Here is a 25,881-nt window from a genome sequence, read left to right as displayed (position 1 = left end):
TTATTTTATATGCAAAAAAATGCAATCTGATCTTAGAAAAATGAAGTATTCTGTTTGTTGTTAAAACAGAATTTCCTATGAAATGATTGATCAAATAATGTGGTTATATTTAACAATGATCAGTTAATATAGTTGACAGGTAAATTAACTCAGGCTAATAATAGCTCACCTTTAATTCTGCAAAAAGCCAAAAGATATTTGACAGCCTAGCATTATTCTTCAGAAAGAGGGAAATGCAAATGAAAATGTCTTTGGTGTCCTGACAAACTATGAAGGCTGCAATCCTCAGCACATTTACATGGGAGAAAATCTTGCTGAACTCAGTGGGGTGTACTGGAGAAGGGTTGATATTAGAGATCTGAAGAAAATTTTATTTTAAATTATTCTTTCTCGGTTATTCCACATATTAAGACAACCTGCTAAAAGTTCATTAACTTTCACACGATTTCTCACATTCTCATGTACAAGAACATGACAAAGAACACTAGTTTTTTTCATAGCTTCAACAATCTGTTTCTCTTTTCTCCGCGCTTCAGTAGTGTACAAATCAGTGTCTGTTCCCTTTGTAACACAAACAGACACACACACAAAAAAAGCAGTAACAAAAGGATTGGCTGATTGATCAAAAAGCTACAAACAACCCAACTTAAGTTTCTAATTGTTAAAAGACAGTGACTGTAGGATTTTAGCAATGTAATTTGGGCAATTTGCACAAAAATTGTTCTCAAAAATTTAAAAGCTATCACAGACACTGAAGGAAAATATCTTTGCTTACTGCTGTCAAGGACGGTATTTTCTGTAGTTTCTAATCATCCACAAGATAATTTTTTCCCTAATTGATGCATAGGCTTTCATTCAAAGTCTGTGTCTTTAGTCCCACTGGAGTAAGTGCACATGGAAGGTAAGGCTCAGTCTGTTGGTAGGAAAACCCACACACTCACATCCTAAGTAATGTGAGATAGCATGTGGAGAACTGATGAGGAGGTCCTCCAGAATCAGTCAGGGAAATATTCCTTCCCGAAACTTTCAAAAACTACCTTTATTGTATTGAAATAAATGGGAGGTCTGTAGTCAATTCAAAATTTAAAAAAATGCAAAAATAGGTGATACTTTTATAGACTACTAAAAAATTATCATATAATATGTAAGCTTTTGCAAATTAAACACCACTTTGTGTATTTAGCCTAAGAGGCCAGTTATAGGACCCTTTCAGCCTACAGCAGCTACCAAAATTATAGTTCCCTTAAGAGACAGTAACAGGGCTTCAGTTCACCAGGGGCAGAGTCTTCAGGAGAGAGTATTGACATGAATAGGTTGTGACAACTATGATTAACCATTCCAGATGTGAAAGTCAGCTGCTGCTGCTGCTGTTGTTATTTTAAATATATATCTATTTCTTTTTACATATAAGTTGCTCCTTCATGCCAATGCATCAAAACGGCAGTTTTGCTTAGTACTGAGAGCAGATCTGGGGCTGAAATCTCTCCCAGCTTTGTACCCAAAAATGTCCTAAGCCAGGAAATGGTAAAAGCTGAACCTCAGAGTTTCTTTGTCATTTTCCCTCCCATCCAGAACAGTGCTGCTATGGTATGGCATATTTACTGTGTCCACACACAATATTTTTACATTGTTCTAATGTTCACTTGACACTTAAGTGTTTTGACTTTGCAATGATCAGCACTGAACAGCCAAGTCAGTTGAAATCATTCAAAAGTATAGAATTGGTTGGTTGGTTGGTTGGTTGGTTTTAGTCTAATATATCGCTCCCACTAGTGCTGTAGCATACTCTGGGCAGTTCACAGTAAAATACAGAATCCAACAATTAATATAGCAAAACAATAAACAATCTAATCACATAAAAACTGAAGGTGCCAGAGCATAAATAAAGCTACATAAAACAAAAACAAAAAGAAACCAAAGTACAGATAGCAAATGACTGAATAGAAGTGTAAAATTGCCTAATTCAACTAGGGTATCAGTGGAAGGCCTCCCTAAAGAGCCATGTCTTCAGTTGCCTCTGAAATAATGCCAGGGAGAAGGCTGGGTGAAGCTCCTCTGGCAGCTGAATCCACAAGGATGGGGCTACCACATCCAGAAGGTCCTACCACTGGTAGAAGATTTATGGGCCTCCCTTGGAGTGGTTGCCTGGAGGAACCTTGTCTGCGATAACCTGTTGGATTGGGCAGTTGACACTAGGGAAAGAATTCCTAATTCAAAGCAGGCTTTTTCTGTGTTTTGGGCTTTTCACTTTACAGACTGTTTCCATTCTGATGTAGCACTCAGAAAAAGTACTTTTCTGCACAACAGCTCCCACAATCTATTACCAAGGATGACCAGTGGATCTGCTTAGTAGGCAATTCTAGGAGTAATTCTCCTGAAAAGTTAACTTCCTGAAGCTTTGCAGGACATCACAGTGGACAATCAGTGCTTAAAGCAGTGGTAAGTAGTTTAAAAGGGCCAGGAGGGACTGCACAAGTCCTCAAACGTGCAAAAACTACTAAAAAAACTGTTCCATTTTCATTTTTCTGGTTTGAGGAGTCGCAGTCGATAGGGTGATGGGCTAGGAGACTTGGGTTTTAATCTTCATTTATCCATGGAAACTGATTGGGGGTCTAGAACTAGTAAAATGATTCAGTTACCTTGAAAGCCTTCTTAGGGTCATAATAGCCCAGTGCCAGTCCGTGGCCTGGGCTGCGGAGACAGATCTCCCACCCACCCCCGCACGAACTTCCCCTCGCACAGCCCCTTCATACATGTGCACGAGTGCATGTATGTCCCTGCAAGCCCTCTGCCCCTTTGCATATGTGTGCGTGACCGCATGAGTGCCTCCGCCCTTCACCCCTGCATGTGAGTGCGCGCACCCCACACAAGCGCCTCCTGCCCCTTTGTGCATTCGTGCGAGAGGTGTGCCCCACCTTCCCCATACACAGACCCCATCCTCCCCCAAAGTGTCAAACAGGTTGGAGACCACTGGTTTAAATAACACCTGACAGCACATAACACACAGGGTCCAGCACTCATTTTTTATGAAAAACCTCAAGCTCTAATGGCTTCAAGGAGGCATGCATAATTTTGTTTTATTTTCGAATGGGGAATTTGGGGGCCACAAAATAGCTTTTAGGACAACATGTAGCATCCAAGCCACACTTTGCTCACTCCTGGCTTAAACTGGCTAACTCAGTTCTTTTATTCTTCCTGTTTTGTTCTCATCACTTCAGCTCTCTGAGTTATAACTCTTATAGTTGCCTCAGAAACTCCCTTCTACAATTGCTCAGATTTGCAATTTGGGCTCATAGGTATTTCCCTCTAGCTCCCCTTGCAGGCTCTGCATCACCAACCTCCAAGCAGAAGAAGTTGCTTTATTCAGTTTTTTTTCTCCCTCCGCATACCAGACCTGCCCAAACAATTATGTTTTGCTGTAATAAAGACGTTTCTCTGGCGCAAAAACTGTGCGGCATGTTCCTTAAAGATCTGGTTATTGGGCTGTGCCAGTTTCAGGTGCCTTGATGAACCCTTGTCAAGGCCATTAACCCTGTCTCAGAAGGATGTGGGCTGGGAAATATTGCATGCTGCTGATAAAATTATAGGAAGAGGAGACAGAGATTATGCCAAGCAAGAGATGTTGAGTGAAAAGGCCAGGAAAGATGCCAGTTGGAAAGCAGGAAGCAGCCACCCGATCAAACAAATGGAAAACATTTTCATATGAGGGAGGGAGGCTCCAGTCACAAGGGAGAGAATAAGATTGAAAGAACAGTTGTTAGATGCAACGTAGTGAGGAAAGTCAGCAAGAAGCTTCAGCAGTCTGAGTTACTTGTGTCCTGATATAGCCTCGCTGCTCATTGTGAACTGCCAAGAAATAGTGGGTGAAAGAATGAGCTCACAAGGGAACCGCTGTGAGAAGGTACCATAGAGAGGAGAGCTAATTACAGACTTAGAGAAAGAAAGATGTGGTGTGATATATTGGGTGCAGAAAACCTGCTCTAGGGAGGGAGTGGGCAATAAAACTTCCTGTGGTGAGGTGCAGAGTACTGCTGTGCTATATATTTCTTTCTTTAAAAAACAACATTCTCATTTAATTTAACAGTAAAGAAATTGCTTTTGGGGAAGCAAAAAGCAAAAGAGAGGATGATTTCAATGAAAGTATCTCAAATGTAGTGCTGGGTTCCTGTACTACCTTTAATTACATTTAGGAATGGGTAAGAATTTTCCTTTCAGTTAAGTGTACCATTTGATTATTAATGTTTACTTTTCTTAATTTATTTATTTATTTATTTATTTATTTATTTATTTATTTATTTATTTATTTATTTATTTATTTATTTATTTATTCATTCATTTATTCATTTATTTATTTATTTATTTAATTTATATCCCGCCTATCTGAATCACATAGGACCACTCTAGGCGGCTTAATAAAGGAATAACGAAGTCGAGGTGACTAAGCCAGTCTTGCACAGCTTAGCTGCTCCCCCAGCACATGTGGACGTTTGTGAGTGGCAAGCAGCTTACAACCATAAGGGTGTACAACCCTTTCCTATTCATTGGTGAGATCTGGTGATGATTGATGGAAAATAAATGCAATGTTATGTATTGTTTTTGTACAGAAAGCAAGCAAGTATAGTTTAATGATTAACAAATGTGTTCACCTAGACAATAATTTTAAGATTTTTAGATGAGGACAGCATCTATGCTTTCTAAGGTAGTCGCTTTAAAGAGTGATGCAAAGTAAGTATCATCTGGTGTCCTCTAGTTGTACGAGGAAAAAAATGATGAAAAAATTACAGATGTAGAGAACAAGTTTGAAAAGAGGAGGAATTAAGAGGCTTAATTCCCCCCCCTCAAAATATTACCATATTTTTCCATATATACAACCCCCAATGTATAAAATGACCCCCTAATTTTGACCCTTGATGGAGGCGGAGGAGCAGTTAATGGGCAACTGCTCCTCCACCTCTGTCTCCTGCTCGTCCTGCTGTCTCTGCTGCCTGCCCAATCACCTCCTCCAGTGCGACTGCCGGGGCTCACCTCCAGCTCACTTTGCTACCTTGTCCCCTGCTCTAAGGAGACGATCACTGGAGGAGGTGATCCGGCCTCTACAGCAGGAAGAGGCGCCTGGGAGCACGTGAGTGCTTGTTTGCCTCTGCCTCCTGCTGCTCCCACCACCTGAGAGGACAAAGCAGTGACATGAGCTGAGTCCATCAGTCCCACTGGAGGTGGTGATCAGGCGGGTGGGAGAGGCAGCAGCATGAGGCGCCTGACCGCATGTGACTGCTCCTTCACCTCCGCTTCCTGCTGCTGCTGCTGCATCAGCCATCGGAGGGGACAAGCCGTGAGCTGTGGAAGAGGCAACTGGGCAGCGGTGGCGGCGGCGGCAGCAGCAAGAGGCGCCCGAGCATGCATGCAACTGCCTCCTTCCATGTATAAAACGACCCTCAATTTTTCCTCTAATTATTTTAGGAAAAGGTGTTTTATACATGGAGAAATATGGTAGTAAGAAAAGAAGCCAATATTTTTATCAGGTCTATAAATCTCTAAGGAGGTTATACTGAATTCCCATCCAGGGACCCATCGACTCCACACCTACTTAGCTTCACATGTGGAGTCCTGTAGACTTAGATACTCTTGGTTCTGCTATAAGAATCTGTTTCTAAATACATAGTCCTAACTCCAGATACCTCTGGGGACACTGGAAATTATTACACATGCCAGTGTAATGATTATGAGTCTGGTTTTGAGACTGGTTTGGATCTGGCATAATTCACCTTCTACCTTGCTCCTCCACCCCCTTTTGGGGGTCTTGTGCCAGCCGATCTTAGCTCTGCATAAAAATTGTGCCAGCAGGTCCAGATGGGCTGGCAGATCTGAGGTCAGCCAGCAGAAGGACAGTTGTGTTGGCACATGGGTAGTTTACACTGCCACAAGGGCAATTGTGTTGCTATAAAAGGCTTCTACTCATTCCAAACCACTACAGATAACAGCTGTTTTGAGTTTGGATTGCACTGCTGGTCAAGGTATCTGTTGAAGTTAGTTTCTCTGTATCCTCTATGTTTTGAAATTGTTCTTGGACAGTTGTTCCAATTGAAATATGATTTTTAAATGTTATGTTTATTGATATTTCATAATATAGGATTAGACAGTAGGACTGTCATAGTGTAATCAGCAGAACGTCATAAGTCTGAGATTTGCAACATTTAGAATTTCAGTTTTGGGTCCAGGAATTGTCTGTCTTCAACCCATGAGTGTCTTGTATAGAAGAAATATATTAGACATGTCTTTTGACTGCAGTATCTTTGCTTTCTCTTAAACATGAACACAGGTGTGTAGACACTAGGCTTTCCAATAAAATTTAATAGTGCTGAAAATAGTGATTTGAATAGTGACCTAACTATCCTCATTCAGTGAAATCAGTTTACGAAGTTTGTTAATTTGTTAGCAAAATGTGCCCTTAAGAGCAATCAGCTCTTAAACATTTTTGTTTGAGATGACTGAGTAGTTATCCCATTTCTGAGAGAGGTACAATATGCTGTTTTATGAATTATCACTGGTTACTCTGTTTTATCTAGGTTTTAAGAACAGAGGAGTGATTTTGATTTTTTGGTATTTGAAAACAGGACAATATTGTAATTATGTCCCTCAATTTAAAAAAAAAAAACCTGTACCTGAGTCACTGCTAGCATTGTCGAAGAGGTGCAGCTACCTCTTCAAGTATTCCTCTGTCCTCAGATAATGGCCCTTTCAGATTGTTTTGTTACTGCCCTCTCTACTCAAACATATTTGAAATGTACATGTAATAACAAATGTTTTAGAGGCCATTTTTCCATTCATTTAATGTTTTCATATTTATGACATATGCCAAACAAAAATTAACAAATACATGAGATTATTCCTTGGGTGGGAATGGTAGAAAGGAGATTAAATAAATTATTCTGTTGATAAACAAAAACAAAAATAATTCATCTACATCTTAGACAGGTGCAGAATAAAAAAACAGAACATCTGGGCCTGCCACAAACAGACCAGCTATCAATCAAAAGTGGAAATAATCACTGTTAGAAAAAATACACAGTTGGAAGTAATCTCAGATTTAAAAACTAGCAAGCAAACAAACAAACAAACAAAACCAGTCATAATAAACTAATCAGAGGAGAAAAAAAGATTACAGTGGTGCCTCGGAAGACGAACGCCTCGCGGGATGAAAAACCCGCAAGACAAATAGTTTTTGTGATCGCTGTGGTGCCTCGCAAGACAGCTTCTTCTATGGCCATGCTTTGCAAGACGAATGAATTATTTTTGTCTTGCGAGGTTCCCGTAGGAATGCATTGCAGTGCATTCCTATGGGAAACCACTTTTCACAAGATTAAAATTTCACAAGACAGCGCTACTCGTGGAACAAATTACTTTCGACTTGCGAGACACCACTGTACTTTTACTACGGACAAAGTTAACCCAGATCCTACAGCAGGGGTGGGCAATCAATTTCTATAGGGGGCCACATGAAAAATCTCAACTGTGTTTGGGGGTGGGTAGTGATATGCCCCCATTGGGTGAGGCCCTGTGGTGAATGAACTACAAGGCTGACATAGTTAACTCCCTAAAAACCTGACACTGAGCTAACTTACCTGTCCTCCATTCCCCCACAGCCTTCCTCTCCAACTGTCTTCTATCCCGCGCAGGCGAGATGATGCGTCATGTTGCCTGCGCAAGGATCGCTTCTGGCCTCTTGAGCCACAGGCTCCACAGCCTGCTGCTCAAGAGTAACAGTCAAAACTCATGAGATCCCAACGTCGGATCTTGTGAGTTTTGCTTACCGCTGTGCTGGGTGACTGGAGCCGGACCTGTGGCTCACTCAGCGGCGATGGGCGGGCCGGACAGGAGCGGCTCTCGGGCCGTATGTGGCCTGTGGGCCGCACTTTGCCCAGGTCTGTCCTACAGCATAAATCTGAATGAGTTTTGGTGATAAAAATATGAGCTCCTTGGTAAGACTGAGGTAACTATTTAAGGAGGGTGAAAATAATAGATGATATTGCAAGGGAGGTATAAACAAATATAATATTTCGGATTGCTGGAAAAGAAATCAAGATCTTTTGTGAAGTTTTACGGTGACTGGCACTGCCATTTGCCCTCCCCTGACATTTTCTACTCTGTATCTGCAGAAAAACAGCTTGAAGCATATTTGTTTTCTTGAAATAGTGGAATTGAGAAACACTCTTAAATGAACAGGGATGGGGGAAAGTATAACAAATCCTCTTCATCTTATGATCTTTAACTTGCCAAGCCTCAAGCTATTGCTACCCCTTTCCTCAGATGCAGAAAAACACTCTTGCATCTTTTTCCACACCTGACTTGTGTTTCCACCACAAACAACAGTGTTTGAAGGATATAAGCATGAGGAGCACACCTTGCTACTTCCTTGATAGTTTTGGTGGGAGAGTGTCAGCCATTTTGAAAATGGAGTAGAAATGGAAGAGACTACATAGTGTAGTTTCCCTCATGTTCCCTGTGAACTGGACTTTTAAAGGCAGCCTGTACCTGTCAGAGCAATTGTTGATAACATCTCTCTAACAAAGGCTTGGCTTGAAACTGTGCTGTGCCTTTTAAAGTACTAACAATCTCCCCTCCACACTTGCTTTCACTTTAAAATTCAAGATGCAGCTCCACACCATGCCCACAGATTCCTCCTGGGCCAGGGTTTGTTTGGAAGGGGTGTGTGTGAAAGTGTAACTGAACCCACCCCGTCCCGGCTGTGAGATCCCCTGGCTGCTTGCACTCTGCACAGGCTCAAAGGGAACCTTGCTAATTTGGATGCCCAAACAAGGCTGCGGCACAGGCAGGGGGAAAGCGGCACGGGGCAAAACCAAACAAGGCAGCCTCCCCTCCTCCGAGGGTCATAAGTTCAAGGCTGGGGAGTGTGGGAGTTGGGAGTTCCCGAAAGGGACTTTGAACACACACAGTCCGGGCGCTCGCCTTCCCATTGATGTGCTTGGGTGCTGCTTGCTCCTGCCTGGCTTGGCGGGTGGCGCTCCACTTGCGCTGCCTTTCTGGGTTCCACGTGGGCTGGGTGGGCATGGTGGATTACCGAGCAGCTGTGGCAGCAGCAGGAGGGGGCGAGGGCTGCGTTTCAGCACTGGCAGGTGGATGGGGGCAGGGAAAGAAAGGGGAGGGATCCTTCCATCTCTCCCCCTCCCATCCAAAATTATAACATAAAATATACAAAAACCTGACATTTTAAAGGTTTTTATCTTTGCCTGCCGGATGGAGGACATTAGGCTAAAACTCCTTTTACCAGACGTCTGGCAACCCTAGCCACCACCAGCAAGTACTAGTTTAGGTTAGGGATACAGATCCCTTCATTTTAATCCTTGTACACAAGCACCATGAACTTATTCTCCTTGCAAGAGGGTGATGTATTTCTGGCAAGAGAAGAAAAAAGTAAGTAGGGTTTTGGGTTGGGTTTTTAAAAACAAATTATGCAGAATCATACAAATGACATTGTAACGCAAGCAATATTTTACTGCAAATAATTCAAATTGTGCCTACCCTGCTTTTTTGCTACATGCACTTTTAAGGATTAGCTGCAGCAGAGGAGTTGTTTGAATAGCTTTTAAAACGATGAGCCAATTGTTGGTGGTGTGTGTATGTATGTGTGTGTGTTTGTTTGTTTGTGTGAGTGTAGCTTTGCTTCTTGGTGTGAAAGAACATCAATTTTACACAGTAACAGTTTGTACAAATTAGGAAAGCTCTGATGAGAAGGAAACTGCTTCATGCATCACTTCTGCCTGGGTGTTCTGGTGTGTTGCAGCAGCATAAATTTAAAAAGAACAAATAATTTAGAATTTTATTTGCAAGCCTGTTCAGGTGATACACTTATTTGACCCTGTGCAAGATTCTGAACGTGTGAATCCATTTTTGGTTAGTTCATATGGAAGGCACAAACTGGCACAGTTAAAACTTATGAAATTGTGTGCGCATCCTTTTCCATACCTTTAACCTTCAGTAGTTTAAAGCAAACTACGCAAGTACAGTGGGGTCTTGACTTGAGAACTTAATCCGTATTGGAAGGCGGTTCTCAAGTCAAAAAGTCTGTAAGTCAAGTCTCCATTGACCTACAGTGTATTGAAAACCGATTAATCCCGTAACAGGCCGTTTTTGTTCCATTTTGGTTTTTTTTTTCTGGTCTGTAAGTCAAATCTCAGTCTGCAAGTCAAACCTAAATTTTGCGGCCAGAGAAGTCTGTAAGTCAAGCCGTCTGTAAGTCAAGCCGTCTGTAAGTCAAGGGTCCACTGTAAACAACATTTATTTTCTCCCTAATCCATTGTCAGTATCTGTTCTGCCTTTTCTGTAAAATTCTTGCCTTGGTCTATTGTTAGATCAAATAAAAACCAAAGTACATTAAGCCTTTCTATCCTTGATCCCTTTTGGTGTTCAGAATAAAAGTTGTTGAAACCCTACGGTGTCCCATTAGTGCAAAATGACAATAGGATGAGATTAGAAAGCCGTGTACATTACAGGCATAACTTGCAACACACAGGACAACTCTTGGAAGCTTACTGTGAACAGCAGACATAACAAACAGCCAGAAGGGCCTCCCTAGGGGACTGGCATGTATCCCTAAACTCTGTCATTGACATTACTGCCTGTTGTTGAGCCGCAGTCAAAGAGAGTTCTGGCAGGTAGCTGTTGCACATAATGATGCTCAGAAGGTTCAAGCTGTCATTAGAAGATTGCAGCTCCTTTCCTTTATGCTTCATTGAGTTGGGAGTGAACTGCTAGCCTGGAGATCTGGAAAATACTCTACGGTAGCTCCACAGCCTATTTATTAAATGAATAAGTCTTTTATTGTTTGGGGTCTCCCAAATCAATTATCATTTTGCTATTTTCTTTTCATTGTTTCTTTAAAAGAATGAATTTGGAGTGAATAATAAAAAACAAAAGCTGCATTTCCCCCCTACTATTTCCTTTTTAAATACACATGCAGAGAACCAATTTTTAAAAGTTTCCTTGCTTACCTGAACACTTGGGGGAATTTAAAACTACTTTGATATAATATTATAGCAAAGCATGTTATCACTGAATAGTCTGTTCTTTTTTGCAATAATAGCATTCATACACCAGCACCTGCTTCGTCAATGATGGTAGCAGCTGTTTAGTTTTGGAAAAAGGAAGGAAACTTCAATAGTTTTGTTACATTTGCTGTTGTGTATTCTTTTCATGCAGCTGCTGTAACCTAGATGGCCAAGAAAGGGAGACAGCAAGTTCTAGATCACCATCATCTGCTCAAATGTATTTTAGTATTGGTTCACATGCACATCAGTCCCTGTAGGACTAATTTCCCAGTGTTTTGTGAGGAAGTGGAAGTAAATTGACACATAGTAAGATTCCACTTACACAGGGTCCTCTGTGTGCTTAATAACGCCTTCATATGCATGCAGACAACCACTTCAGATTGTGCAGTTGCAGCTGTCAGACAAAACCTACCTCGAATGCACGTGTTTTAGGGGCTATACACCAAGCCTCCACATATATGCAGACAGTGGTTTTTAGATGTGGTAGCTCTTCATAACTCTTGACCCCAGAGATACTATAGTTAGAGATGGCTAAATTAGTTGACTTTACTTTGTCCCGCATTTACATTGAAGTTATTTCACTTTAATCCACTAAAGAACTGTATGGACATGATGGCATATTACCAGCTCCATCTCTTTCCGGGATCTGGACACAACACTGCCTACCTTGCATACCAGCTAGAGGGTAGGTGTTGTATTTCTTGAATCTGCAACAGAGCTGCAGTGTTGTTATGTGCTATCAGATCATTTAAGATTTATGGCAACCCAGTGACTTAGTGACCCCCCAAAACATCCTGTTGTCAAAAGCCTTGCTCACCACTTCCATGGCTTCCTTTAATGTGTCAATGCATCTTTTATTTCGTGGTCTTCATTTTCTGCTGCCTTCAAATTTGACATTTGAAAAACCTTTGAAAGCACAACTAGTGATGATAACCATTTTTCAGAAGAAAATTTTCCTCGATCCACTTTCTTTTTCTAGAAACAGAAGGCCACATTTGACAATTTTTGGATTGATTTCCCTCATCACAACCACAGAGTGTCCCAGGTCAATGCCAGATAGAGGGCACTGTGGAAGAGGCAAAGACTGGCCAGGCTGGCAACACTATATTGTTGCAGTGCGTAACCCAAAATTCCTTAGGGTAATAAAAATGAATAAAGCACAGTAAGCCCCAACAGTTTCTCGGTGGTGGGGCTTACCACCACCGAGAAACTGTTGCAGAATGCCTCTTTTCCCTGAAGAAATTTGTTGAACACCCACCCTCATTTCTTTTTCCGTAAGAATTTTGAGACACAGTTTGCACCTAGCTATTCATAGAACACTGATTCTTGAGCTTCTGTATATGTACATCCTCCATACCTAATCTGGTCATCCTGGCTGTTGAATATTTGCCAGAGGAATTCCCCTGTTCCCAGACCCCTTGTCATTGAATAGTTCTTTCACCATTCCACCAGACTGAAAACAAAAGTAAGAGACTCATGTCTAAAAGAACCAAAACTAAAAACCTGCTTGTTGTCCACTCAATAAAAGTTGAGTAGAAACAAACTTTCATATTACTGTATTTGCATAGCTGGTTGGCTTGAGACAGGACTCATAGGGAAAACTGTGAAAACGAAATACAGTGGTGCCTCGCTTAACGAGCGCACCGTATAACGAAGAATCCGTATAGCGATCCATTTTTGGGGATCGCTATACGGAGCTGCCCCAATCGCCGCACTCGCTTTGCGACGATTGGGGCGTCCGGCAGCCATTTTGGAGCCGCCGAACAGCTGATCGGCGGCTCCAAAATGGCCGCCGGATGACCCGAAATGGCCCCCTGTCAGTGTTTTCGTGTCCTCCCCTTGCTTACCGAGGTCGCGAAAATGCTGCAGGGGGCCATTTCGGGTCATCCGCGGCCATTAAAATGGCTGCCGATGACCCGAAATGGCCCCCCGCAGCGTTTTCGCGACCTCGGTAAGCAAGGGGAGGGCGCGAAAACACTGACGGGGCCATTTCGGGTCATCCGGCGGCCATTTTGGAGCCGCCAAACAGCTGATCGGCGGCTCCAAAATGGCCGCCGGACCGCGAAAACATCGCTGGAGGGGTAAGTTTTGGCGCCTATTGGAACGCATTAAACTAAGTTTAATGCGTTCCAATAGGCTTTTCCTGCCCCGTACAGCGATGTTTAACCTCGCTATGCGGGGCACCACTGTACTGTATATATATCCTAGTGAAAGGTCTAAATAGCCCTGGATGAAACTGGAAGCATATTTTTCTTTAGGTTAACATTTAAAAAGTCTTGGTCACAGCTAAAAGACCTTCTTAGGAAAGTTTGACATATTGATTGAGCTATATCAACTCATTGCATTGTCACTTCTCAGCACAATGGTGTACAGTTGTTACTGAACTACTACACATTGTGATATACAGTTCAAATGTCACATTTAAAATCCACAAGGAAGCAAAACTTTTTCTTTTGAACTTGTTATAACTGTGTCTCCCACCCCCTGCCCCAATGCTTCCAGGCTAATAAAGGTCAGAAGTGATAATTTCCTGGAGCACTATGCTTTTGTGCTGTTTGAAAGTTGCAAAACTGAATCTTATTTATTCATTTATTTTTAATGTATATGCCATTCTTCTGTCCAAAGACACAAAAACATACATCACAGTTCAAACAACCATTGTATATAAACCAAACCTAACAATATAAATAATCAAATAGTTCACATAAATGGTAAGAAATAAAATAAAAAATTATCAACAATGAAAGCCCATCAAACAACTTCATCTTATGTATTGTTACACAAAAAATATAATAATTTAAGGATGCATTGATTACTTAACAAAATTAATGCTACATCTTCTACTTGATTTTCATGATTATGATTTTCATGATTATGATCTGCTCTTATCACATTGGTGTACACGTACACACACACAGTTGGACAACTATTATTGTTTTTTTAATTTAATACCTTAGAGCCCAGAGTAGGGTATGTATTTCAAAAGTTCAAAGCCAGGACTAGCTTTTACAGTTTTTGCCTCAAGCTTAACATTTACTTTTACTTGAAGCAAATTGCATAAAGGATGGAAAAGGGAAATCCTTATGATGTTTTTGAGTATAATGAATTTTCTAGTCCTTGTAAAATTCAGTGCTTAAGCTCTAGTTCAGTGCAGTAGTTGAGGTAACTTGGTGGAACAGCTGTCCCTAGTTGACAGTTGAGGAAGGCAGAGGTATTCTCCTCTGCTACTAGTTGCTGTTCTTAGAACTGCACTATGTCTCAACAGTCAGATGCTAAAATATCTGCTCAATGTGGTGTGCCAGCAAACAGCTAGTCATTTGTGTATCCTTCTGTGATGTATAGGAGCCCTGGAACTACAGTTAGTGTCAATCTGTTATCCACTCTCAATAATGAAACATTCACACAACCAATCAGTGAAGAAAAAAGTTAATGTTTTTTTGCCATACCCTGTGCACTTAGGTATTTAAAATGACAAATATGGCATAAGTGCTCAGTAAAAGATCTCAACTAATTCATGAGATGGAAATATCAAGTGTTATTCTGTAGGGTGGGGAGCATATACAATTCCTTTTAATATGTCTGAGAAGGAGGGACTTGATTGGTCCAACTTAATCAAGTCAGTGTTATGTTGCAGGGAGCATATTGGAGTATGCATGAAGATTTCTAGTGATGTAGCTGAGTTTACTTTTGCTACAGATCTGCCCTTTTGTCAGGCTGTTATGCAAGAGTTTAGGGGAATGGTGACATTAGGCATTGCATGAATTGCATATTGAATACAGCAGGAATGCATGTTGTAGTGAGTGTTAATCCTTACATAAGATGAATTATACACTCAAATCCCTTAGCAACAGTGCAGTTCAAAAATCATTATGCCCTTGCATCTTACCCAATAAGCTCTGTTTAGTGCTATCAAAGAGCAATTAACATCCACTTTGAACAGTTTTGACTTCATTTTCCCTTTTAAAACATTCCAGTACTCTTCCTCTCCATCTAAAGCGCTTTCCCAAAGAAGCAAAATATGTGTAGATAGCAAAATACTATTTAATGTCACTTTAAAAATAAAGTTAAAAAGCTTTTCAAAAGTGGAGCAATTTCTGCACAAGATATAAAATAAATAAAACTACATTATTGTAATACTTCTTTTTATTGTACTGAATGACACATCTATTAATACTTGTGATTGCAACTGGATTTAAGACCTAGGACACCCTGATTTGATCAAAATCAGAATTATGTTGAGACCCCCTTTTTTCTTTCTTTCTTTTCACTCCTTCCACTGCATTCCAGTACTCTTCATCTCCATCTTTCCAAGACTAAAAGGTTTCAGTGAGGAATGCTTTCACATACAAGAAATATTGCTTTCTTGCCAAATCCTGTATTTTCTTTTCTTTTTTGGAAAATGGTTTGCAGTTAGAAGTAAGAATTTCATGCTGTAATTGCATCTTGCCTTGACCCTTTTTTTTCCTGGCCACTGATACAACCTGTCATAAATGGGAATACAGCTATGAGTTTTACAGTTTCTAGAAAAGTTATGATCAAAGTGCAGCAGAAAGAAACAGCTCGGCTGAAGAACACCCATGGAGAACAACTTGGTGAACAGTGTTGAAAGAAATACAAAGGTTGCTCTGTGGGTCCATCAGAACAAAACATTCATAGGTGAGCAACACCTGTTGGGGCCAACAAAAAATAGCTATAAACTCCTAATTGAATCAAGGTTCCTGAGTTACCAGTAGGTATAAAGTTGTCTAATGATGCCTGTTAATGTTAACCAGGCTTGGAAAGTTGCCCATTATATTTATATATTATTTCTATTTGCATGCCACTCTTCACTCCAAAGACACTCAGAACAGTACACAGTGCAAAAAGAATACATATATAGCAAACACAACAATAAAATATTTCACATAAATGATAAAATGGGAGCAGCAACATGGAAACAATCTTTTTCAAATGCATTCAAACCAGACAGCTTTGACAATTGGTGCCTTTAGAAAGGGAGTTCTGGGTGACCGTAGCTGCTGTGGAAACTCATATTGGTAGAGGCGGTCCCAAGTCATGTAGAACAGTAAAGATAATAATAAATACCTTGATTTCAGCCCAGAAAATGACTGGCAACCAATGCAGCTAGCATAAAATAGGTATCATATGATAATGGGAGGCACCCATTAATAGCCAAGCTGTTGTACCAGCTATAGTGCCCTAGTTGTCTTCAAGGGTAGCTTCATGTAGAGCAGTGGTTCTTAACGTGGGCGATAATGCCCCCCAGGGGGCGATTTCATTTCTCAGGGGGGCAGTAGAACAAAAAGGGGCGGTGTGGGGGCGCTGGAGCAGAAGGGGGCAGTAGGGGGGCACTGGAGCAAGCCACACCTGTGAAGATGGCTGCAGCCTTTTTACAGTGTGCATGAATATATATTTTCCTCCAATCTTAATTTAGTTTCAGAGTTTTCATCTTGAAATTTTTAGTTCCTGCATTGTGGTTTGTTTTTATGCCCTTTTAATATTTCTTTTTGCATCTTAAAATTCCCTTGCAACTAAATCATTAAATGTTACTTTTGGGGGGCATTTCATTTTCTTGGAATTGAATTTTGTTTTCAGGGGTCATTAGATTTAAGCATCTTAAATAAATAAATAAATAAATAAATAAATAAATAAATAAATAAATAAATAAATAAATAAATAAATAAGATATCATCACCGCGGGGAGGGGGGGCGATGATAACTTCCTCAATGGCTCAAGGGGGCGTTTCTTTCAAAAAGGTTAAGAACCACTGATGTAGAGCAAATTACAGTACTTTGATCTTGAGGTCACAGCTTAATGTTTCAGCATGGCCACTTCAGCCTTCTCTAAGCAAGGAGAATGTTTCTAGACCAGGGACAGATAATACAAGGCTGCCCTGGCCCTGGTTGCCAGTTGTTTCTCCAGGAGGAGCATTGGGCCTGACAAAATACCAAAATTCCTTATCTGTTCAGTCTTATTTCTGAAACATAGGGCTGGCTACCACATAAGAGATCTGTCCCACATATAAACCAAAAACATAAGTTTCTGAGTTGGCACAAAGCAAAAGAACAGAGAAACCTCAAAGGCATTACAAAAGTAAATGTGGAGATTACATTTTTGATGTTGCTCTATGCTAAAAAGTAAGTTAGCTGAGGCCAAACTGTATATCAGATTCCTCCGGTTCATCATCATGTGGCAAATTCTCAAAGGGCAGTGGCTGTGAACTCACTAGTGGACAGTTTATTCAATGCTTAGAGGAGCAACTAAAAATATTTAGGCATCTATGAAAATCTAAATGTGAACCACAAGAAATGTAATAATTTTTTCAGGAGCAAGTGCTTTGATAGAGTGCAGGCAACACACAAATTATTTGCCACAGAGCATGGGCATATTTATTTATTTATTTATTTATTTATTTATTTATTTATTTATTTATTTAATTTATACCCGCCCCTCTAGACCATGTCTACTCGGGGCGGCTTACAACATAAAAATTAATATAATATATATATAATCATTAAAAATACAGTTACTATATTAATTAAGACAATTAATTTAAGAAAAAAAATTTACCAAGATAGGGTAAGATAAGGAAGGAAGAAATAAAAAGACTTAGCTGACTGGAGGGAAGGCCTGCCTAAATAGCCAAGTTTTTAATTGTCTTTTAAAAGCACCCAGCGAGGGTGCCAGCCGAATTTCTGTTGGGAGGGCATTCCATAGCCGAGGGGCCACCGCCGAGAAGGGCCGGTTTCTAGTTTTTTCCTTCTGAGCCTCTCTCGGCGTCAGGCCCCTCAGCCATCCCTGCTGGCTATGGCGGGTGATTCGGGTAGATCTGGGTGGGAGATCAATAATCTTTATAGGGGGTAATCTCTATAGGGGATGAAACTACTTCCATGGGAGCATGGTTCTACTTCATCAGATGATAGTAGAAAATGATAAAGGACTAACAACATTACAACTTGTATGTGAGAACCAAGTTATGTTAACTGAAGTCTTACTTTGTATGGATGCATGACTTGAGAAATCATTACATGGACGGCACTCAATTTAGCTCCTGGATTATAATATTGATAAGCAACAATTGAACCTATGAGTTAATTTTGATGTTCTTCAGGTTGAAACTGAGGTGTTCATATGTGTAGTCCAAGACCAAGTTACTTTTACTAGATATTATTAGAAAATTAGTGAGGAATGATCTTGTGCTGGCAGAGCAAATCAACATTCTATAAACAATTCTAAAATGGGGGCAACCCAAACAAAAAATTATAACTTTAAGGTGGGATTCAGATCTGCACCAGATTTGGCACAGTTGCAACATACAGTTAGTTCTTGCATTGTGCCAAATTTGAAAAAAAAAAAAGAAATCAGAAATAGGCTAACCTAAACATCCCTAGATTTAAAACAGATCATAAAAACTGAAAACACCAACCTTGTTTATTTTGAAAGAGAATGGTTGGCCTCATCTACTTTTTTGATTCAGAAAGAATCCAGGCTGCAGGGGATGAAATATGGATCCTTAAAAAAGGTGTTTCAAAAGGGGAAACGTAGCTACTTTGTTATAAGAATGAGCATGCATTGTACAGGCTAGCCAGCAGCAGCTTTGTGAAATGAAACACTGTATATATTTGTGGGTGGGGAATGCAGACATTTAGAAGAAAAGTCACATAAATAGACTGAAAATAGTTTTTCATTTAAACGGGTTTTCTTTCATTTCATTAAACGGGTTTTCTTTAAAGAAAGTAATGAAATGATATGCTCCCAGAAAATAAATTTTGCCATTTTTTTCAGTAAACTCTTCTCTAAGGATTTCTGAGACCAAAGAGTTCCCTCACATAAATTTTTAAAGGGGAAATCAGATGCAGATTAGGCATAATCTGAATTTTTGACCCTATCAATCAGGAATCAATTAGCTGACTCTTAGCTAACTTTTTAACCTTTCAACTCCTTCCTGGTCAAACAGGCTTATTTAGAGTCATGCTTGCAAGGAGATTTTTGTTTCTGGTTGTAAAAATGGAGACACAATTTTTTAAAAAATACAGATACTGAATTTTAAAAAAAAAACATGTATTTTTTAAAAATTGTTTTGTTTAGTCGTTAAGTCGTGTCCAACTCTTCGTTACCCTATGGACTAGAGCACACCAGGCCCTCCTGTCTTCCACTGCCTCCTGGAGTTGGGTCAAATGGAGTTGGGAGGAGTCTGCTCATTATCCCCAGGATTTTCACTTTTACCCCATTGGGGTAATTTACTCCTGTTCCCCGACCACTGGTTTATAATAATGCATAATTCCACCCTCAATGCCCCACTCTTCTCTTTTTTCCTTCATACGCAATGTACCAACTTTAAAGCACATGTGTACTGATATATTTCTGCTTTTTGTCTTATTGCTCCTTTGAATAAAGTAAAACAAAACAAAAAACCCAAAATGCTTTCCAAATAGCTTCCCACTTTAAATGACCATGTCAATACACTTACTTATTGGTCCACCATCTCCTCTTATGCTGAATGTTGTGGAGTCAGCAGCATTCAAAGCTAAAAAGGGCTAGATAGGACACGCTCTGAAAACCTTGGCACTGTTTTCAATAGATTGGAAAATACTGGTGAACTGCAACAGCAGCAGCATTATCTTCATGCCAACTCCTGCTTCATGACAGATATATGACTTTCCATGCAAATTGTTCCAGTTTAAAAGCACTTTGTTTTCACTATATGCATCAAAGCTACGTGCAGTAGCAGAATCCTATAATCTTTATAATCTCTTTCTAAAGTGTTTACAATTTAAAGCCTGCTTCCCAGTGCAGTATTCTGGTTCATGGATTCACTCTCATTTAAAGCAAATATAACAAAGAATATCGCTGTACCTTAAAGACTAATGCATTTCATTGGCAGAAGCTTTCTTGAAGTCCAGCTCCTTTCTTCAAATGCATGGTATTTCCTATTTGCAGGAGATGGTAGATATGGCTGCCATGCCTGGTGGTTGAGAGCTGGACTGTGAAAGAACTTTATGCTGTCAGTGAGCAACTGCAGGCCACCCCACCCCGGAGGCTTTTTAGCTTTCAGCTCCCATCAGCCTTAGCCAGAATAGCCAATTGTGAAAGATTATGGGAATCACAAACCACAAAAGGCCTTAGTTGTCTGCCCACCCCGATTAAGCAATCACTACATGCAATTTATCTGTTCCATGCCCCATACTTCCTTTGCAGCAGTCTGCAATCCTAAAGTTCAGCAGAGTCAGATGAGGACTAGAATTTTGTTACAGTTTATGCTCTGCAAATGTTGGCCTTCTAATCTGATGTTCTTTCTTCATAGTTATTTTTAAGTATAGCCCATTCAATATTTTTTTTGTCACAAATGCTCAGATTTCACACCCTTGTGTGTGGGGAGTTTAGTACTTTTTAAAAAGAAGTACTACTAGTATTGTACATTTTATTTTATAAAAATAAATTGCCTTTTCTTCTCTAATCAGCATGTGTCAGTTGCAAATTCACAGAATGTTTCCAGGTTGAGAGGGTTGTTCTTTGAGACAGGTGTCAGGATTGCTGGTGATTTAAATTAACATTGAAGGACAATACATGAATGACAGAGGAAATCTGCAAAAATCTTCTCAGCTTAAGACACTCAGCTTTGGACCTCTAATGCCTACAAAATATGAATTGCTCCAAGGCAAATTGTTGAGGGATTCAGAGCAGTCATATGTGAAGAGCACGGCAAGATACATCTGACAGGCTCTTAGAATTCAGATCCAAATATTTCAGATACCATCTGGACACTTAAGTAGCTTCCTTGCAAGAATAGCAGTTGGGGAATTTAGTGAGGATTTGAGTGTGTTTATCAGTGTGTGCATGGGGTTTTGGTGCACTGTTAACCAACATTGTGTGAGAAAAGAACTTGCTTATTATTTGCGGCTAGCAGTACAGGTACTTGTGCCGATGGCATTATTAACAGACATGTTGAATACATAAGGAAACACTTGTGCTTCCTGAAGAAAAGTTAGATATAGGAATCTTACCCCACAAAAAAGACCCATATGAACAAGAAGAACCTGTAACAAAATGTTGCCATTTGTCATGCTTCTGTTTAGTTTTACACCATGCCAACCATGTCTTTTTTCAATACAGGAGGACCTCAGTATACATTGGACATATATCTGTGGTTTCATTTGTCCATGGTTTGTTACAACCTTATATGCAATGTATAAGTGCACCTTCCTGTGGCCTTTGTCCCTTCCCCTTGTATGTTGTATATAGGGTTCCCTCATATCCACAGTCTGGGTCATCCATAGTAGATTGTGGAACCAATTCCCTGCAGATACGGTAGTCCGACTATATACTCAACTGCATTCACTTCCTTGAGTTTCTCCACCAGCATCCAATGCTCAGCAAACTGTGGCCAGTGTGGTGACCTCGCTGTCATCATCCACACCACACCAATTGCAGAAGTAGTCTAGCTGGCACTGACCCAGCTCTTTGTGCTGCTGACCACTCAGCAGCTGAATGGGGAGACTCATCATCCTGCCTCCTCACCAGAGTGGTTAGCAGCACAGGGAGGTGGGGAAGCACCAGCTGGGTATTTCCATAATTGGTGCTGCACAAATGATGACAACTGAGCAAGCCATGCCGCAAGCGCACCCTCAGAAGATGAACATGAATATCCCATCTCTAATTATAAACTTCAAAAGCTGCAAAAGATTTCTTAAAAATACATGAAAAATTAAAATTAATATGAGAAAATATAAAATGAAAAACATTACTGAGCCTCCAAGCATGTTTTAACACACACACACAGATCAATACAAGATATTCTTACCCAATTTAGCCATGTTGCAGTTAAAATCTATGTGAAGTTCACTGTTGATTTTCTTGTGTTATATCTGTGACAATTCTCAGTCATCCAGGTGTCTGAAAAGCTCAAAAGGATTTTTGGTAAACACCACATACCCATGCACTTCAAACCCACAAACACACTAAGGCAGAGACTTGTCCACCAAAAGACCGGACAGCAAAACACAACAGGAACAATATAGTATATGTGATCCAGTGCAAACAGGTGTTCGGAACTCTACATTGGAGAAACTAAAAAGCCACTAAACAGGAGAATGGCCCAGCACAGGAGGGGCAGTGGTTCTGGACCACAATCAGCAGTGTTCCTTCATTTGAAGGACAAAGGACACTCCTTTGATGACCAAGGTGTACTCATTTTGGACAGAGAAGGTAGGTGGTTTGAGAGAGGGGCCAGGGAGGCCATACATGTGCATATAGAAAATTTATCACTCAACTGGGGTGGAAGCCTTGAATACAATCTGTTTCCTATTTATCATGCTGCCCTTTCATCCATCCTGCCCCCAAATTAGGACCACACAAACCAGAAAGACCGCTGTTAACAACTGCTAATGGTCCATGACAATGGATGGCGAAGAACTGCAGGAGTGGGATTATCCCTCACCCCTTGTACTTTGTTCTTCTAATGAGGTTATTTAGACAAGGGGGGAGTGAAAACAACTTGGAGGATATATCAGGGATCTCCTACCAACTCTCCTCAGACTGAAGAAGTTACTTGGATGAGTAGCGAAATTTTTCAACCTAACAAGAAAGAAGTCCAGTTGCCATGACCCAACTTCCACATTTTCTGGTTTTGTGTCATTGTCTTTTCAGCTATTCCCAGCCATGTTGGCTTAGCATCATTTCATGCTATGTCTCACACTCGCTTCTTCTTCTATGTACAGTGGTGCCTCGCTTAGCAATCGCTCCGTTGAGCGATGAAATCGCTTAGCGATGGGGTTTTGGCCATCGCCAGAGCAATCGCTTAGTGATGGCCCCTATGGGGAAAAATTGCTTTGCGATGATCGCGGGGAAGCAATCATGGCAAAGCGACCCTTTTTGCACAGCTGATCGGCGGTTCCAAAATGGCCACTGGAAAAACAAAATGGCCACCCGCTGTTTTGCCTCGCTTTAGATGCACCAAAAATGGCTGCCCCTATGGAGGATCTTCACATAAGGTCAGTTTTTAAGCCCACAGGAATGCATTAATCACGTTTTAATGCATTTCTATGGGCTTTTTAAAATCGCTTAGCAACATTTTTCCTGGAACAGATTAATGTCGCTAAGCGAGGCACCACTGTATTACAGTCTATAATTTATTCCCCATAATTATACTCTGTGTTCCCAGCTAAACCCCAAACAATTTATATCTCTCATTTCACAGGGGAAGCATACAGTGGGGTCTCTACTTAAGAACTTAATCCGTATTGGAAGGTGGTTCTCAAGTTGAAAAGTTCTTATGTTGAATCTGCATTTCCCATAGGAATGCATTGAAAACCATTTAATCCGTATCTGCTCTTTTCCGTCCATAGAAACTACTGTATAAGTAGGGGAGGAGACAGCTGTCTTATCTCACTTGGTTGCCCCTGCTTGCGAACCAGTCTACCAGTGATCAGCTGGTTTAGTCAGGATGAAGCAATTCACATTGATGTCAATAGATGATGCTACAGGATAACATAAATGTAATGTCCCTTTTCAAAACAATATTACACTATTTTCAGCTGTTGAGTTTTTTACTATTTTCATATCTCTATAGACAAACTGAAAGGCAAAACAAACAGGCAGTTGCCAAAGAAACATTACAATGTCAATGACTTCGCTCTGCTGGAGTCCTAGTTTTAGAATGCTTGTAGTAAATAATATTTTCAAGCTGCAAGTTTAAAAGTACTTTCACTTTAGGGCAGTTTTAAGACATTTTTCTGCACTCCCTGTGGACAAGACAGCAAACCTTGATACGTTCACCATTTTCCATTCAGGAAAACAACATTAATGATTAAAAAAAACATACTGTTGGTTATTTGGAAGAAAGTAGTGAGGTACATTTCTGTATGGATTCTGCATCTAAACACAAGCAGGATTAAGAATACAACACAGGGTGATACAGCAGCAAGAACAACAAAAGGTTCTTGACCTTAGAGTTCAGGAAGCCCCAGAGATCTCATTTACTAGCCTGGAAGTATGTGGGCTGGATGGCTAAATGTTACTATGGAAACTTTCCTTCTGATACAGAGTTCTGAAATAAATTAATGCCCTTAATTCAGCATTCCCACTGAACCCACATCTTGAGAAAATCAGAAGCCCTGAAAGAACTGAAGTTGCCCGGCAATTTTAGGGATATTAACGGTAAGTAAAATGCCACAGCCCCAACAAAAAAAAAAAAGTTTATTTGGGAAGGAAGTCTCCTATTGAGCAAACTGTTACTCCACTGATAGGCGACAGGAGGATAATAGACTAAATTCATTTTGCAGTTGCCTAATACCCTTAAAGAAGCTAAAAGTTACTTTTTATGCAAAAGAAACAAGCAATGAATTCAACTTGTGCTTTACAAAATTATTGTACACTTTCTTAATTCCCCTGTAAACAGAACAGTAGCCTGGGGCCACCTGTGAATAACAGCAAGTGAGTATGGGAGAAGAAAAAGAAAGGGAATTGGCACTTAAGAGTGCAATCAGACAGGCATTTAGCCTGCAGCTCGGTCTGCTACAGGGATAGGATGGTTTGCTCCTTTTCCGGTGATCACATGATACAATAGCTGGAGTGAATCAGCCATCCCCACAGCAGACCAAACTGCAAGCTAAATGTCTGTCTGATTGCATCTTAAGGTCCCTTTCTTCCCCAGAGCATTCCTACCCACAAATAATGTCAGGGGCCTCCACTTTTTTTGGTGTGGGTAGGATCACTCCATTCTGATTCATTTCCAGTGTATGTGTTTGCTGGATATGAACCAAAGCAAGCTTGGGCTGTCAAGGCTCCTTCAGCTGGGAATTTCCCACATTGTGTAGTGGCTTAGAAGACAGCCACTTGGTGGCCAATTTGGCTGTAGGTAAGTTCTTGATCCAACCTTTAGGAGAAATCAAAAGAAAAAAAGGGGGGGGAGATCCCCTCATTGTCCCCTCCTGCCTTCTCTCACATCTGGGAGGAATTTTTCAATGTTTTGTAAATGATACAATGCATCTGTGCTGATGTGCTGCTATAATATCATCTTAAAGAATCACTTCCTCTATCCCTCCATGGAGCAGAGGAAATGCTTAACTTGACAATATCGTGAACTGGTTAAGCCACTTCATGATATGGGAAACTTCCATCAGAATGAAGATCACATCAATGGTATACTGAAACTCTTCTCAGCCCCAAGCGACCTTATTTAGTCTATAGTAACCCAATCCAAAAGATCCTGTTTAGACAACCACTTAATCATCTTGTCTACTATATGAATAATGAACCTGATCTGAACAGTGAAATATATACTGCAATATGGCGAGCAACAGTGCACTTCCACTTAGAGTAATAATATCTAATTGTCATTGTATTTGCATATATTCATTTAAATTAGCATACATAAATATAATGCACAAGAATGTCATCCTTTTGATGTTCTTTGTCCTGCATGAGTTGGATATTTTAAAAGGTTAGAGTTTGATTCCCTCTGTGCCTCCTGGGAGTACAACCAGCCTGTGTAGCCTTGGGCAAGTTGCACAGACCCAGGGCACCTCCAGAAGAAGGAAACAGTAAATCACTTCTGAATACCTTATGCTTAGAAAACACTGGAAAAAATTGACCTAGTGGCACACAATTGTTATTATTGTCCTGCATGTCCTCCTTTTTTGGTGATGCATACTGTCCTTTTTAACAGTGAAACAGTGGCCATTTTAGACAATAGATGCTTTTATATAGAGAGTAGTGCCTCATGCCATTACTATCTGCATTTCCATGGAAAGTTCATACTGCCCTAGGGGACATACTCTAGAAGATAGGCTTTTATTTAATGCCATGCAATAGTTCACT

At 40.5% G+C, this 25,881-nt stretch overlaps 1 protein-coding gene and 1 long non-coding RNA gene across 4 annotated transcripts in view; one reads left to right on the top strand and one right to left on the bottom strand.

Annotated features, from left to right (window-relative positions):
• Positions 1 to 25,881, top strand: part of NEGR1 (neuronal growth regulator 1) — a 600,158-nt gene that overhangs the window by 52,562 nt on the left and 521,715 nt on the right. The gene's annotated exons all lie outside the window — the stretch shown is intronic.
• On the bottom strand, positions 15,442 to 20,056 carry LOC144589085 (uncharacterized). Its single transcript, XR_013544988.1, has 2 exons — positions 19,921 to 20,056; positions 15,442 to 15,544 (listed from the first exon to the last, which is right to left on the bottom strand). It is a non-coding gene; the product is annotated as an uncharacterized LOC144589085 (long non-coding RNA).

The sequence above is a fragment of the Pogona vitticeps genome, chromosome 4 (genome assembly GCF_051106095.1).
Source record: "Pogona vitticeps strain Pit_001003342236 chromosome 4, PviZW2.1, whole genome shotgun sequence".
NCBI lineage: Eukaryota > Metazoa > Chordata > Lepidosauria > Squamata > Agamidae > Pogona > Pogona vitticeps.
Note: the sequence above shows the minus strand (reverse complement) of the source record. Positions and strands in the feature narration are given on the sequence as shown.